The 14,528-nt window shown below is 36.4% G+C and overlaps 1 protein-coding gene and 1 long non-coding RNA gene across 3 annotated transcripts in view; both read right to left on the bottom strand.

The window, feature by feature from the left end:
• The window catches only part of tafa1b (TAFA chemokine like family member 1b), a 465,222-nt gene that overhangs the window by 346,950 nt on the left and 103,744 nt on the right, over nt 1-14,528 (bottom strand). The gene's annotated exons all lie outside the window — the stretch shown is intronic.
• On the bottom strand, nt 3,170-7,807 carry LOC147834782 (uncharacterized). The gene is made up of 3 exons (XR_015503105.1): nt 6,595-7,807; nt 4,904-6,390; nt 3,170-4,854 (listed from the first exon to the last, which is right to left on the bottom strand). It is a non-coding gene; the product is annotated as an uncharacterized LOC147834782 (long non-coding RNA).

Below are 14,528 nucleotides of genomic sequence, written 5' to 3'. Positions count from 1 at the left end.
GGGATCAGCTTTCACTGCAGATGATACTCAATTATTTATTTCAACTAAACCTGATGAGACGTCTGAACTGTCCAAACTAACTGAGTGTATCAAAGACATTAAAGACTGGATGACCAACAATTTTGTTCTCTTAAACTCAGACAAAACAGAATTATTACTTATTGGGCCCAAATCTTGTACACAGCAGATCTCGCAACTTAATCTACAATTAGAGGGATACAAAGTTAGCGTTAGCTCTACTATAAAAGATCTGGGTGTCATATTAGACAGCAATCTAACTTTTGAAAACCATATATCCCATGTCACAAAAACTGCCTTCTTTCATCTGGGAAATATGGCTAAATTACATTACGAAATATGCTATCCATCTCAGATGCAGAAAAGCTAGTCCATGCTTTTATGACTTCGAGGCTGGATTACTGTAATGCTCTATTTGCTGGCTGCCCGGCATCCTCTATTAACAAACTTCAATTAGTACAAAATGCAGCAGCCAGAGTTCTGACCAGGTCTAGAAAATATGATCATATCACCCCAATTTTATCCTCCTTACACTAAATGCCTGTTAAGTTTCGTATTGAATTTAAAATATTACTTCTCACCTATAAAGCTTTAAATAATCTAGCTCCTGTTTATCTAACCAACCTTCTGTCCCGCTACAATCCAACTCGCTCTTTAAGATCTCAAAACTCAGGGCTTCTGGTAGTACCTAGAATAGCAAAATCGAGTAAAGGAGGTCGAGCCTTCTCCTTTATGGCTCCTACACTCTGGAATAGCCTTCCTGATAACGTCCGAGGCTCAGACACACTCTCCCAGTTCAAAACTAGATTAAAGACCTATCTGTTTAGTAAAGCATACACTCAATGCATCACCTAGCGGGTTCCACACAGGCTTCTGCATCTTGTTTATATACACTATGAACAGCAGCTACGCTAATTATTCTCTTTATTCTCTATTTTCACCTGGGGATACTCATCCCGAGGTCCTCAGATTATGCAGAGTCACTGATTGGATCCAAGACCAGCGACGAGATGATCCCAAGGTTTCCATATCCGGGACCAGGCCATATCCTGAGCTGCTGCTGCACTGATGGTCATGGGGAGTGGAGAACATGAGACTGATTCCAGCGACGCTCCAGGGACAGACGAGTCTTCGCTGAGGCCAGCTTACAGCCTCCACCGCGGTGACTGAAGCTCTGCACAAGACTTTTGGCCAGCGGAAAAATTTAAATGGTCGTGCCTAACTGAGTCTGATTCTCTCAAGATTTTTTTTTTCTTCACTCCTATCAGGTGAAGTTTTTTTCCCTCTCCGCTGTCACCACTGGCTCGCATGGTTCAGGATTGGTAGAGCTACGCATCTATGAATTTGCTCTTCAGTGTTTGAACTCTCAGTAATGATTTTAAATCACACCGAACTGAGCTAAACTGAACTGAACTGAACTTAAACACTAAAAACTGAACTACACTGTTCCAGTTACTATGACCATTTATGTGAAGCTGCTTTGACACAATCTACATTGTAAAAGCGCTATACAAATGAAGCTGAATTGAATTGAACTGAATCATTCATTTGCAGGCATCTGGGAGTGTCTATGCATTTGCGGGAGACTTCCGGAACTTCCAGGAGACTTGGGATGTCTGACTATAGACTATTAAGCAGGTGTGAGTTGGAGATGGTTGGAGATAAATTATGCAGAGCTGTGGCCCTCTAGGAAATGAGTTTGAGGCTATTGCTTTAACATGTTTTGAAACCAAAATTAGAAATTTGACATTTTAACAGGTAATGCTCATATGAAGGTTGAGGTTTCACAGTTAGCATTAGCATTTAACAATAGCATTTGTCTGTCTGTGTGAGATTAAAAACAAGAAAGAGGTTTAGATAATGTATGCTCCATACAAAGAAAATGTTGCCATGGCTGCATGTTATGTTGCACTAATCAGGCAACTGATTTGAATGTTGTCAATGGGCGCTATCAGTGGTTATCAGCTGATAGATATGGGCCAGTAGGGTCCTTCTCTGTCTATAGGTAGGTTATCATTCATCCATATAGTTAATCAGCAATAGATCACATATGGTTGCGGGCGGAAGTTAATGAAAATCATTTGTATTATTTATTTAATTTCTCAATTATTGTATTTTATTAGCATCTACCCCTACCCTACCCCTAAACTCAACCGTCACAGTTATGTAAAACAGATCTAGAGCCTTCACTATTAGTATAGCTGATTGACCATAATAATTATTTATATTTTTAATTAAATTTCCCATTAATAGTATTTTATTAGTGTCTACCGCTACCTCAACCCTAAACCCAACTATCACAGTAACGTAATAACAGATCTGGATCTGGAGTCTTCTTTATTAGTATAGCTGATTAACCATGTAAATAAATGATAACAGCCTTATGAGTCTACCAGTACAGTAGGCGCAGAAGGCCACTACTGACCCATATCTATCAGCTGATAACCACTGATAACGGCCATTAAATCCAGTGATAACATTGAAGCGGGCTTCTTTTCTGTCACATACTACACATGCATACTTCAATATCCTGACAGAGCATAGGTTGAGCTGTTTACATCCAAATCATTGTAATCTAGCTGTGAACATTTATGTTGTTTTGAGTTCTACAGAAGAAAGATTTCCCCCTCCCCCCGGCTTTCTTTAAGTCAATAACCAAGGTTGTATCAATAAAATCAGAATCTGACACCCACTTGGATAGTGGTGAGGCTTACTGGGGTGTACTTTGTGGAGTGCATGTTTTACAGCATAAGATGTCTTCAGAGTCAGACACTCAAAGCAAGAAAAGGAAGTGCGCTCAATGATTCATAAACTTAGTGGGGTGAGTGTCTGAAGCACGTATGAAACAATCTTGCTTTGCTCAGAGGTGCCTCAAGGCCAAAAGGGCCTGGAAAAGAATTACAAAAGCTAAAAAAAAAAAAAAAAGGTTTACGTGATCCACACAAAGACATCATGGAGCTCTCTGGATCTTCAATAGGAAAAAACTGTATAGTCCTTGATCAAACTTTAGCAAAATAGTTTTTTCTTTATATATATATATATTTTTTTGTATAAAAATTAAAATATATACATATATATATATATATATATATATATATATATATATATATATATATATATATATATATATATATATATATATATATATATATATTTTTTTTTTTTTTTTTTTTTTTTTTTTTAAGTCATAATAAAATAAAGATACACAGGTTAGAAACCCTCCTTGGAAATGCTAGTATTATATTGCTGTAAAATCAGATGTGAAACCCTACAAATCTAAGGTGAAGTAAAATTAATACACTTTAATTCACCCTTTTCAGACTTTAAACAACAGGCTGATATGCATGCAAGGTCAAAAAACACGTTCATTGTCTTACAATATGCATTTATTTTTACCTAATTATACCATCCATTTGTTCCCAAATCCCTCCTTAGCGCGATGCTAATCTACGCTGATTGGTCCAATGACCCTGATTGGTCAACTATGTTAAGCGCGAGACAAAGAGAAATGGCCACCATGGCTTATCAACAAATTTGAAGTAGTCAGAGTGCAGAGTGAACCTGACATAATACTCTCCCGTATTTTAGACCTATTATCCGCCACGATCCTGTTTTGTTATTTCTCCCGGAAAACTCATAGCGGCCACCCGAAACAGGCTCCATAGTTCAGTTAATAACACCACAGTACACAGTACACAGTTCTCAACAGTGTTATTCAGACACCTCACCTCCGAACCCAACATTTGAGCCCAATGCAGGAGTGCATTAAAGCAATGCAGTTTAACATCAGCATATTGCTCTATTCTTAACCATTAGTAAAAAACACACATTCAGTATTAATCCACACAGAGGCAAAAGCTAAGCAATTTTGAAACTTGACCATCGCACATGTAGGAAGAGCTGACGTTGGCCATAGCAAAAACGAATGGCAAATGCACAATTGCATTTAAATCCAAAAAACAAAGTGGCATGCGGCACATTTTCAACGTGGCTTTAGACGTGATATGAGAATGTAGAGTTAACCAGACACAGAACAAGCGGTTACAAGTAACAAAACACAATTAAATATACAATTTGCAAGCTAAAAACAAGGCAACCATTTTAACCACACTTATTTACACTTGTGAAATCGAGGAAGAAACTGATCCATGAACTGTGTACTGTAAAGTTACCGTCAAGCTCTGACAAAGGTTTATCTGATCCTACCTTTAACAAATGGCTGATGAATCCCCCATTGTAAGCATGTATATTGCTGAAGCACTCATCAGAAAAATGATGGCAACACAGCACAAGGCTGGGGCTATAATGCTGAGTTATTTTTGCAAAAATAAACTTCAGCCGCTGACCCTTCACAGCCTCATCTAGGAAAAGTAACACTAACTTTCCCTCACACTTCACAGGACAGCGTCTTCGCAACTTGATTCAACCGGGATCTGCAACACTGTTTATCTTCTTCTTCTTCTTTCTACAGTGTTTGTGGGTGGGGCCACATGTTTCAATTGTCCCATGTCTGCAAGCGCAACAAATGGGCAGAGCTTTAGTTACGTTTTGATGTCACGTCGACACGGCTTAAGACTCATTACACTGCCAATTCATTCAATCTACTATGAGTTGACTCTTTTATAGATGAATCTATAGTTTTAAACATGGTGCACTTTCATATTTAAGCCTTAGCTGGAAATTTCACTTCACTTAGAGCTGTGTTACACACTGCATGGTCTTTTTCAACAACCCATAATTCGAGTTTTTAAAAATAGCCTGTAATGTTTAAAATTGGTCTAAAATTGTTAGAGTTTGCTTTCTTATTGATTCTTTATACTCCATATGCAATCCATTCTATGTATACATAAACACCAAACTGGCAAATTATACACAATGCCTGCACGCTATTGGTCAAAAGACTTTTTAATCATTCAAACTTTAGCTAGTTAATTAAATTTTAAAATTTGTCATTTTTAAAGTTGAATTAAAAAAGAACACAAATGATACACTGGTTAGGATCCCAGCATAGAAAATCATATGGTCACACTAATTTGATGGTCTGTTTGTTGAATTTAGGTTACACTGCATCTACATGCCAACTAATTTTCAGTAGATTATAAATAGACTGTTTAATTGGGGATATGGTTAGGGTCAGGGTTAGTGTAATTTGACATGTACTTCCAAAGTTTCTTATAGTCAGTTAAATGTCTGTTGAAGGAGCAGTATCAACAGATATTAAGCAGACAGTCTACTAATACTCAAATGGACTATCAAAATATAGTGTTTAACAATTATATAGCTGTAAAATGTTAAACCCTACAAATCTATGCTAAATAAAAATTAATACACTTTTTATCCACCCTTTTCAGACTTTAAGAATAGCCCATCCCGTGTTTCAAAACTGTTTAAAATTGTCTGTGTTTGCTTTCCTTTTGGTTCTTTACATTAAAATTGTTTATTTTTCTATTTGCTTTGGCCATACTCTTATGAACACCAAACTGGTCAATTACACACAATGCCTGCACACTACCGGTCAAACAACTTTTTAATCACTCAATTCAGCAAATGAAATGCTGGATTCACAAACCACATCCTCTTTCATTACCAGACAATAGCGACACTGGAGCAGGAAGGCTTCCATGTCCCAGAATTATTCTCATTGACTAAAAATGCCTCAGTCACACAGTATGTGCGAAATTAGCAATGCACAGCATCTGGTACAATAGTGAACAGCTGACTCCATCTACCGAAGCTAAAATTCATTGAATAACTCAAATGTCAGTTTGCCCCAGCTTGTATATCACTTTCTTTCAGTTTGTCCCCCAATGTCCTTACTTATAAAATACAAATGGCTGTTTATTGAATAAAAAAGCACAATATATAACTCTTACATATCTCATCTCAAGCAAAAGTGTGCTGTTAGGATGAAATGTGGAATTGATTTGCCAGTCTGTGGTTTTGTGGAGTTGTTTGTCTTTTGTAGTGACCTGATTAAAACTCCACAGTAAATATTATGCTCCTGCCTCCTCATTTGAATTTCAGTGCGGGAGCTGCACACGGCCCACGAGTCCAACCAAATTCATCTAAACAGGACACAAATACCAGGTTATTAACAGGCACCGTCTGGCTTGTGGAAGCTCCAAATTTTAATGTACAGTTCAAACCAGGTAACAGCACAATTTTAATTATTTACATTTTTAATTAGCATGCAGTCATGAATGAGCAACAAATATGAATGCATGAGAAAAGGTACAGCATCTAATCATAGAAATGTGGATATCTTTCCACAAATTCTGCAATTTAGTAAGTAATATTTAATAATAATATTTGGATGATAATAATGTGGATATAATTATTGTTAAAACTACTTTTAATCAGGGCTGCAAATAACTGTTATTGTAATAATTGATTAATCTGTTGATTAGTTCTTCGATTAATCAATTAATTAAAATAAAAAACAAGAAAAGCACTCATTTCCAACCCTTTATTTAAAAAAAGCTCATCCCTGAGCTGTTATAATAATAATAAAAAGAAGAAGAAAAAAAACTAACCAGTTATTATACAGAATATTATACAGAATAACTGTTAAATAACTGTTATTGTAATAATCGATTAATCTGTTGATTAGTTCTTCGATTAATCAATTAATTAAAATAAAAAACAAGAAAAGCACTCATTTCCAACCCTTTATTTAAAAAAAAAGCTCATCCCTGAGCTGTTATAATAATAATAAAAAGAAGAAAAAAAAACTAACCACACACTGCAACCACAATGGCACTGTATGACAGATGTATCCCTTTTATTTATTTATTTTTTCCGCTTTAATTCAACATATTCACACGCTTGCTCATCATGTAATCAGCTACCCGATTTTCCAATTCACAAAAACGTAGTGATCGTGATCTATAACGTAAGATGGGCTTTGCCATGTTAACTTGTGGCCACGCGTTTGCCCCATTCATAAAAGTAGAACGCAGGATTCAGCACGTAAATTCATAAGTTACTCTCCAAATACAGTACATGCAAGTAAGTGGCTGGTGAACTTAGAAAAGAACAGATTCAACTTTAAAGCTACTTTCACATCGGCAAATTATATTTGAAGGGATTGTTAGACTTGTGTGTTTTACAAACTGTAAATGTATTGTTTTACTAGTACACAGTAGTCTAAAACAATATAAGCATTAGGTGGTTAAAACTCTACATAATTGTGATAATATGACACATCTTTCTCTGGCTCAGCACCAGCAAAGAGCATAGAATCACCAAGATGCGAAACTAGTGCGATTTGGGAAACAGCTACTAGATGGCGTGGCGGCCATTTTGGAATGAAAACTCCAAAAGTACAAACAATTAAAAATGCTGATGATTGTGTTAGTAAGTGTTTTATTGTCATCTTTCAGGTTGTATCTCAGCTTTAATGTGCTTTCTAAATAAACAAATAAAAAACAAAGCAACTGCTTGCCATCGCGACAGCAATAACAACAAATAGACAGCCGACTGCTTTCACTCCAAAATGGCGGAATCCGTGGCTATTCCTGGACGCTGCTCTTGCAATGAAACGTTCTATTGAGTGTCGCCTCTTGGTCATTCTAAGCTCTTTGGTGCCAGCCAATGCGTCAAATTTCAGTTTGAATTTTTCAGTTACCGCTCTAAAGGTAAACAAGCTAATGCTAACTTGTCTTGCTTGTCAAGCTGGATAAACGGGTAAAGCACCAGGGACTTTACGTTCCTCACTTCAAAACGGAACAAAAGTAGGATTCTTTAGTGATTTGAACTGCTGTTGCTCCCTTCCTCCTCATCCCTGTCTATGCCCTTTCATCTTCATCCCAGTACTGGGAAATGCCCATACACTAGAAATGTTTCAATTAATACAAAAATAAAATTATTTTGCTAAAATTATTTCATGTGAGTGCTGATATACAGCCATATCACAGTGCAACTTTTGTAATATTGTCATTATTATGACAACAGTTTGATGGCATAAGTGTGTAAATAAAAAAAAATAAAAGCAAACAAAAAGTGTCTCAAGAACCCTTTTGTAAGAGGAACTACTTTCTTCCACCATGAATTCATATCTGAAGTTCACTGTATAAACAGACGAGCAAACCATGTTGCTATGAACTAGTATTTTAATTATTCCCTAGCGTTAAATAGAGTATTGTAAAGACAAAACAGGATCTTGCTCATAGATCGAGATTACAAAAGTGAATGGCTTAAAACAAAAGCTTCTACTTGTTATTTTCGGGACTTTTTGATACCTATGCAGCGGTGCAACAATATAATATTTATTGTTTGCCTGAGTGATGAGATGGACACTGAGTTTTGATACATGCCATTTAATAAGCCATAACATTGTCTGAGGCACAATTTAAGTAGTCCTGGGTGGCATGAACACAATCATTTAAGAAGGAGCACTTTACATCAATGTTTTAGCTGAACAGCAAAAGCATACATATTATCCTGCATGAGAATCCGCTGGTGAGCATGCATGTTCTTAATGCATTTCACTACAGACTACAACACTATTAACTACTGCACTTAAAGTTACCATAACACAGACATTTAGATTGTTCTATATTCCGCTATCGTGCCGCACACATACACTTGAAATTGTTCTTAAATTAGAAAAAAAATGTAGGCCAGTGCATGATTTTCTTCTTTGGAAACTGATAGAACTGTTGAAACATATGTATTGCTAAGAAAATGGAAGACGAATGGATTAAGACCCTGTCCTAATATGCCTGTCCTAAAGGTATTCCATGTGGCCAGGAAGTGAAGAAAGTCTTTTCTGTAACACTGTCTTACTACCACATTCAGGAATTGACTAACATTAACCCCATAAAGGCCAACACAATATATAAAAGATATAGTATTATTCACCCAAATATCAGTCTTTAATAAGCAGTAGTTTACAATGTCTGCCAAGGAAAGCGATGTCGCCCTGGGGGAACTCCCATTGCTCCCTTAAAGACTTTATGACTGATCATTATGCAAATAACTGTAGCAACTGTAGTATTAATCACTTCAAATAAACAATGTTTTGCAATGCAAAGAACTTAAATATTAAATGTCAATCCGTCAATTATTCCAGCATGTTTTAGGCATTGGATGCCCTTCCAACCACAACCTAGTACTAGGACACACCCATCCACACTCTCATACACTACGGCCAATTTATTTCATCCAACTTACTAAAAGCGCATGTCTTTAGACTGTGGGGGAAACCCGGAGAACCAGTAGAAACCCATGTGAACACAGAGGAAACATGCAAACTCAACAAAGAAATGCCAACTGACCCAGCCGGGACTCGAACCAGCGACCTTCCTGCTGTGAGGCAACAGTGCTAACCACTCAGATACCATGCCGCCCCTGTGTTTAATATATGAATTACTTTTGTTTACAAACAACATTGTAACAATAGACGAAGTGCATCATTGATGTCTTTGTGCTAAAAATACAGTACACAAAAGTGGTTCAGCTGCATAGTGAATTTGCCCCAAAGTGTATTTAAAATCACAGCATGTCTTTATTTGCTCAATTATTAGGTCTTAATTAGCCGTTAACACATAAAGAAAAAATTACATGAATCCGCTTGTCGCTTCATTCTCCTCCAGCATTTTGAGAGACAGAATTTTTTGCAGTTTTCCTCAAAATCAATATTTATGATAGCTTCAGGACTGAGAATGATGTGGAACGTTGCGTATTGAAGGCTTGTCTTAATTATTCCCTCATGGTACAGAAGAAGGAACACACAAGCCTACGCGCTCTAATTGACACAGTGTAAAATCTCCCTCAGGTGCGTGGCACAGAAACTGCTATATAACAGGGTGTTTGTGCATTTTTCAAAGAGCCTGGTTTGAAGAAGACAGACTGAGACTTCATATTTGTCTCTGAGGTGTTTACGTGCTGAAGAAAGAGAGCAGATTGGTGGCTTTTCACAATCCCTGTGGAATAAAGCATCTACTAGCGCTTCGAGAAGATGCTCAGAGTTGCTTGGGTGTTTGTTTTGTGTTGTATTCTCTTCTCCCTCTCGCACACACTGTTTGAAGTAGGTCAGAGATGTTGTGTTGGTAAAGTGTGGGGACCTGCGAGGCCTCAGCAGGAGATTTCTACCAGCCTCTCGCAAGGAGCAAAATAATTGAGCGATATCAAAATACCTTTTTATAGGGATGTCTGCCATGGTAACATACAGTACCTGATTCAAATCAAAGTCTGCTTAAAGGAACAGTGCAAAGAACAGGTATTAACAAAACTGAACTATTATTTATGGTCTTACACTGCATGTATGTAATTAAAAATCGCCGTTATACAGTATAAAGTGCAATAATATAACCAGTTTCTAACTTAACATATTTAACACATGGTTATGTTCTAGTTTGCTGGTTAGGTAGTAAATTTACCGATTGATTGATTGGTTGGTTGGTTAGTTGGCTTATTGATTGATTGATTGATTGATTGATTGATTGATTGATTGATTGATTGATTACTTGGAACAACATAATTAAATACAGAAAATATTTATTTTAACTGTTTGTTTTTAAAGGTCATCTATTTAACCCCTTTTTCAAGAGGTAAGATAATTGTTTTGTGTCTCTAGACAGTGTGTGTAAAGTTTCAGGTCAAAATACCCATCAGATTATTTATTATACTTATTTATTATACTTTTCAGAGGTCATTTTCAGCTCTGAGATTCTTGTAGCTGTTTTTGTTGCCTGTGCCTTATATATATATAGGCTCAGGGGTGAGGTCTTTGAATAACACTGTTGAGAACCGGGATAGGATGCAGCAGGTATTGGGCGGCCCCTTTGATCAGGTACTGTACCAAAGTTGGCAAACCGGGGGTGTTTACAGACGAAGAGGGGCCAAAGGTAAAATTACAGGAGTTTTCCAGAAGAAATAAAAAACGTGATGATTGCGAGAGGTCTGAAATACAGGATACTTCCATAAAAAACTGGAGTGTTGGCAGGTAGGCTTACCAGTTTAATAATGATGTGATCTGCTGTAGTTAGAAATCAGACTGTTATAATCTTCTAAGCGTAAGGGCTTATTATGCGGTTTTGTCGCAGTCTTGTGGATAGAAAACGTCAACTGTCTTTGGTCTACTACGCTACTACTACTAGGCTAATGCCTGCCAACAAGCTCTCTCAGAAAAATAGGCACTATTCTTACAAATAAACTGCAGTTGGAATCTAAACAACTACATTCTCGACTAAAAAAGTCTCAAAAGTACATTTTGTTATCTAACAGCAGTAATATTTGTCAAACTGTAGTGTCTTTGCTTGTTGCTGGCTGTATGTGGGCGGAGTAATAGACAAACGTGAAGGGTGAAGAAGCCTTTGTGTTACTGGCAAAATATGGCACGACTAGATAGAACCAGACAGAACTGTTGTATAAAAATTTTTTAAAAAAAAATTAATTAATTAATTAATTAATTAATTAAAAAAATTATATATATATATATATATATATATATATATATATATATATATATATATATATATATATATATATATATATATATATATATATAAAAGCATTAATCCCTTTATTTTATTTTATAATTATCCCGACATACGATAAGCAAGCAGTTATTTTAATTTTCTAAAAATAATACATATTTTAATATTTAAAGGAACCTTTACCATCAAATTTTAAAGAAATAAATTCACCAAAAAAGAAATAAACAAGTTCACAAACTATGTCGTATTTCACCCTCCAGTTTTACATTTAAAACAGAGGAAAAGCAGATTGGTTTGACTAATGTTACCAGGGAAATTGCGCTCACGGTGCTAAAACATTTGTCGATATGCAAAGGAACGATCTGCACTCAATACTGCAGGTGTGAGAGACGGCTGTGTGGCGCTGTGTGGCACTTTGAGTGCTTTGAGGCACGAGAGAGACCAACAGCATTACCCGAAGTTCGTCAGGAAAAGTAATATTAAGACGGTACAGCACGGACACATGAGATTCTCTAAAAACATTCACTAGTTGCTATTTTGAAAAATTGGTACTAGAGGGTCTGACATGTCACTAAGTTATCAACGCTGGCTGGCAGTGTCTTTGATTGAACTAAAGCGAACACCTCTCTCGCATGTTCAGTACGGAAGGAACATTTCATTACTCATGGGGGTCTCCAGTTTTGAAAAAAAGTAATAACGTTTAAATCTTCACAGCTATAGACAGATTTTTACAACATATGATAGAAAAGGCATGAAAAAGATATATGATTAATATTGGCTTCTTGGCATTGGTTGGGGCCCCCTAATTTCCGGGGGCCCTAAGCAGCTGCTTACCTCGCTTATTGGTTAAGTCAAAAGCTAAGAAGCGAGCATCTTCTTTTATAATTGTACTGGCATGCGGCTGTGATGATAAATATAGTAAAATTGTTGTAATTCATTACAAGCATGCACTGTTTTAAAAATGTTTCAAACTTGTCAAATTTATTCTTGATTACATTTGATGATCATTGATGATCACGGTGGGCTGAACAGATCTTTTAATTCCAATTGCTTTGCACAAATCCTGTCTTGTTGACATAATTATATGCATTGATTCATTCAATCATTCATTTTCTTTTCGGCTTAGTCCCTTAATTTATCCGGGATTGTCACAGCGGAATGAACCGCCAACTTATCCAGCACATGTTCTACGCAGCGGATGCCCTTCCAGCTGCAACCCATCTCTGGGAAACATCCACACACACTCACTACAGACAATTTAGCCTACCCAATTTACCTGTACCGCATGTCTTTAGACTGTTGGGGAAACCAGAGCAGCCAGAGGAAACCCACGCAAATGCAGGGAGTACATGCAAACTCCACACAGAAACGGCAAGTAACCCGAGGCTCAAACCAGCAACCTCCTTGCTGTGAGGCGACAGCACTACCTACTGCGCCACGATGTCGCCCCGATTATATGTGCTACTATATTAAAAAAAGAGACTTAATGTCTTTAAATCATGGCAATATGACTGTGGACACACTATATCTACACACAGTTCTGTCCAAACAGCTTACAAAATATTATTTTCATCATAGGTCTCCTTTAAAGAAACCTCTTTTTTATTCCAAGGAAGAACATTACTTAACAACCAAACAATGCCTTAAGAAAGAAGCAGGAACTGACTGAATGAGAACAGACAAGCAGATGATAGACAGGGACCTGGGCCTTTATGACTTGCTTACCGTAACATATTCGTTAGGATAAAAAAAGCTGAGCATAGACTTCTCTGACTATAAGAACCCACGAGTACTAAGAGTACTTTAAAATGAACTTCATCTCAATGGGTTTTTGCATATCTACTATATCATCAGAGACATATTGTCGAAAGAAGACAGACTGTACAGAATTAAGGTTATTTTCAGACTTAGAATACATTAGTGCTACAATGCAGCATTATAAAGCATTTTCTTCTAAACCAATGTAACTTCAAATCAGAACAAGATTACAATAGAAAGAAAAAGCTCCTATATTGTTCAGGGTGATCCAAGACTCAAAGAAACTCATCACCCTTTAGGCTAAAAAACAGCAAAGAAGAATTTTGCATTTACAATGATTTTCTGCAACACATTTTTCATAATTTATATACCATAAAAGATTCAGTTCTGATGAGTCAAATCTGCTGTACTATGATACCAAGACATGTACCAAGTCTGAGTGTATTTATGTGTCATAATGGACTATATGCACAGCGAGTGTTTTTTAGCCAACGGTAAACTTCCGGTGAAAGGTTAATGTGATTATTTTAAAGTTTGTAAGGTACCTTTTTCAGCATCGACATTCTAATTTAATTAAAATACACTCAGTTAAATAAACTTAAGCATTCATTTAGTTGTTCAAGCATAAAACGAGATTATATACTGTGTAACCACTAGCACTGATCAGCAGGGTAGCACAGAAACTTCATTCAAAATACTGAGGTAAAATACATCTTATATTTTAACAAGATGGCAAGGAAAAATGAATTTAATGCAGTACTTCTTGTCCGGTCTGAGACCCACTTTATACTTTATATGTCTATTTTATTTTTAAACAAAACAGACCTTAAACATGGCGATTTTGTAATGGAAAGACAGTTCCCCAGAAGCCATAGTGCAAATTAAGAGTCCGTGTGCATATACCCTATTGACCTGTTTGAATTTTGTATCGGTTGCCACATAGCACAATGGATTTGCTTTAAATATGAAGGGAATATCCCAGAAAGATGACCTCAGCCTATACAAAACTGGACTTGCATCACAATTGCATTTAAGGGTGTAGCTGCATCTACAGCTTGTCTGAAATATTAAAGTATGTTTTTTTATATATCATTCATGTTTGTTTCATTTGGTTATTGTTATAGCTAGCTACACTTCACTTGTGTTTCATCATTCTTCATGTGCAGAGATGTGTTTGTCAGTGTGGAGCTATGAGCAGCTAAGCATTATTTACTTTTCATGTGTATAGATGTCTGTTTGAATATATTTTACATTGATAATGGCAGGATGCAATGTCAATGATACTGCAAGGTCAATTATTAATTATACGCA

This window comes from Danio rerio, chromosome 11 (genome assembly GCF_052040795.2).
Source record: "Danio rerio strain M-AB ecotype USA chromosome 11, GRCz13ab, whole genome shotgun sequence".
Classification (NCBI taxonomy): domain Eukaryota; kingdom Metazoa; phylum Chordata; class Actinopteri; order Cypriniformes; family Danionidae; genus Danio; species Danio rerio.
The sequence above is the reverse complement of the archived record's forward strand: the minus strand, read 5'-3'. Positions and strand labels throughout refer to the sequence as shown.